Below are 3294 nucleotides of genomic sequence, written 5' to 3' on the forward strand. Positions count from 1 at the left end.
CGGTATATTTGAAACGGCAATAAAAACTAAACGAGCAGCGATAGAAATACACCGTTTGTTGCAATATGCTTGGGACAACAGTACATTTGCAGGCAGACAAACTTTCGAAATTACAGTAGTTACAATTTTCAACAACAGATGGCGCTGCGGTCTGGGAAACTCTATAGTACGATATTTTCCACATATCCACCATGCGTAGCAATAATATGGCGTAGTCTCTGAATGAAATTACCCGAAACCTTTGACAACGTGTCTGGCGGAATGGCTTCACATGCAGATGCGATGTACTGCTTCAGCTGTTCAATTGTTTCTGGATTCTGGCGGTACACCTGGTCTTTCAAAGCAATCACACTATCATCGAAATATTCATTCAGGAAATTAAAGACGTCGGCCGTGCGATGTGGCCGGGCACCATCTTGCATAAACCACGAGGTGTTCGCAGTGTCGTCTAAGGCAGTTTGTACCGCCACAAATTCACGAAGAATGTCCAGATAGCGTGATGCAGTAATCATTTCGGATCTGAAAAATGGGCCAATGATTCCTTTGGAAGAAATGGCGGCCCAGACCAGTACTTTTTGAGGATGCAGGGACGATGGGACTGCAACATGGGGCTTTTCGGTTCCCCATATGCGCCAGTTCTGTTTATTGACGAAGCCGTCCAGGTAAAAATAAGCTTCGTCAGTAAACCAAATGCTGCCCACATGCATATCGCCGTCATCAATCCTGTGCACTATATCGTTAGCGAATGTCTCTCGTGCAGCAATGGTAGCGGCGCTGAGGGGTTGCCGCGTTAGAATTTTGTATGGATAGAGGTGTAAACTCTGGCGCATGAGACGATACGTGGACGTTGGCATCATTTGGACCGCAGCTGCAACACGGCGAACGGAAACCCGAGGCCGCTTTTGGATCACCTGCTGCACTAGCTGCGCGTTGCCCTCTGTGGTTGCCATACGCGGTCGCCCTACCTTTCCAGCACGTTCATCCGTCACGTTCCCAGTCCGTTGAAATTTTTCAAACAGATCCTTTATTGAATCGCTTTTCGGTCCTTTGGTTACATTAAACCTCCGTTGAAAACTTCGTCTTGTTGCAACACCACTAGAAAAATCCTCTGTTCTAAGGAATAAACCATGTTGTCTACAGCACACGTGCACGTTGTGAACAGCACACGCTTACAGCAGAAAGACGACGTACAGAATGGCGCACCCACAGACTGCGTTGTCTTCTATATCTTTCACATCACTTGCAGCGCCATCTGTTGTTGAAAATTGTAACTACTCTAATTTCGAAAGTTTGTCCGCCTGAAAATGTACTGTTGTCCCAAGCATATTGCAACAAACGGTGTATTTCTATCGCTGCTCGTTTAGTTTTTATTGCCGTTTCAAATATACCGGTCATTTTTGAAACACCCTGTATTTCTGTAAAGTAGGGATCATGATGGATGTTTTCGGTTATTCTTTGAGCCATTTCTTGTACCCTGTTGTGCGGATATTCTACTGTCATAAAATTAATCACAAAAATTATGCTGGGTCCTTAGATATGTTTTAACTCTTTCATGTCTACAGGCAATCTAGACAAAGTGTCAGGTACAATATTTTCAGAACCTTTTACATACAGTATTTTAATGTCATATTCCTGAAGGAACAACATCTACCGCATTAATCTACTATGTAATAACTGACTAATTAAAAAAGATAGAGCTTGATGATCTGTATATACATGGATTTCTGTTCCCTATACTAGTGTTTGGAGTTTTTGGATACTCCATACTACTGCTAATAGTTCTTTTTCTGTGGCTGTGTAGTTTAATCATGTTTGTTAAGACTCCAGCTAGCAAAAGCTATAGATTGGTGATTTGTACTTTCCAGGCACCTCTCTCCTTGGAAAAGCTCTGCTGCTATACCATAGTCGGATGCATCTGTTGATATTTTAAATGGCTCACCCATAACCGGATGGTGTAATACAGGTGATTCTACCAGTGCCCTTTTTACATTTTCAAACACATCATTGGCCTCTTGGTCCCAAATCCATGGTATTCCCTTCCTTAACAAACGTAAAAATCTTGGGTCGTTCAGCTCTTGACTTCGTATATATCGTCTATGGTATCCGACCATTCCAATAAATCCCTTCAATTGTATTATATGTCTAGGGGGTGGACACTCCTTAATGGCTTCTATACATTCCAGATCAGGTTTAATTCCCTGTACTCCTACAATATGCCCTAAAAACTTAAGCTCTTGCCTCACAAAGCACGAGTTAGACAATTTTACTGTAATACCTTTTCCTTTAAACCTTTTCAGGGTTTTACTCAATGTCAGGCAATGCTCTTCCCAGGTAGATGTGATTACTAGTGTATCATTTACATGTATTATTAAATCCTTTGACAATTCCCTTCCTAATGCCTCGCCCAGCGCACGTATAAACACATATACTGAGATATTTATCCCGAATGGTAACAATTAAAATGATATGATTTTCCATCAAATATAAACGCTGTATATTTCTTTGATTCAGGATGTAACCAAATTTGCCAATATCCAGCAGTCACGTCCATCGTGCTAAAATACTTTGCTTTCTCAAATTTGGACAATAATTCATCGATGTTAATGGGTCTTTCCCATTCTGTCTCTATATGCTTATTCAAAGTACGCGCATCTAGTACTAACCGCACACCTCCTGTAGCCATTTTTACTACTACCACGGGGCTATTCAAGATGCTAGAGCTGTGTTCTATAATGTTATTGTCAATCATCTTGTCAATTTCTTCCTTAACTGCTTCTTTTAGACTTACCGGTATTGGATATGGCCTACAGAAAAATGGAGTACTATCTTTGATTTTAAATTTACATACATAATCGCTAATACTACTGGGATGATTGGAAAATACTTCTCCATAGTGCACCAGAATTTTATATAAATCTAGTTTTTGTTCATTGGTTAATATTGGCAATTCATTTACTTTGCCCTGTATGTCAACACGATGTGACACGTAACTTACCTCTTCAATCTCTGGTGACAATTGTGCTGTCACTGTTAATCGTAAACATTGATTCTCAATTGTTTGTTACCAATATAGCCATCTTTCGCAAACGGTAAACAATATTTGTAGTCACCTTTACCAAAATAAAGAAGATTCTCCTCAAAATTTAATATGATGTTAAATTCTGATAGCAAATATAGGCCAAACAACACATCCCTATTGATATTTTCTATATACTAACAGTGTCTGACGAAATGGAATATTCTCAATACTGCAGTTCACCTGGGTCGTGCGTTTTAAAACTTTGCTCTTCGTTC

This window comes from Schistocerca nitens, chromosome 3 (genome assembly GCF_023898315.1).
Source record: "Schistocerca nitens isolate TAMUIC-IGC-003100 chromosome 3, iqSchNite1.1, whole genome shotgun sequence".
In the NCBI taxonomy this organism is placed as follows: Eukaryota; Metazoa; Arthropoda; class Insecta; order Orthoptera; family Acrididae; genus Schistocerca; species Schistocerca nitens.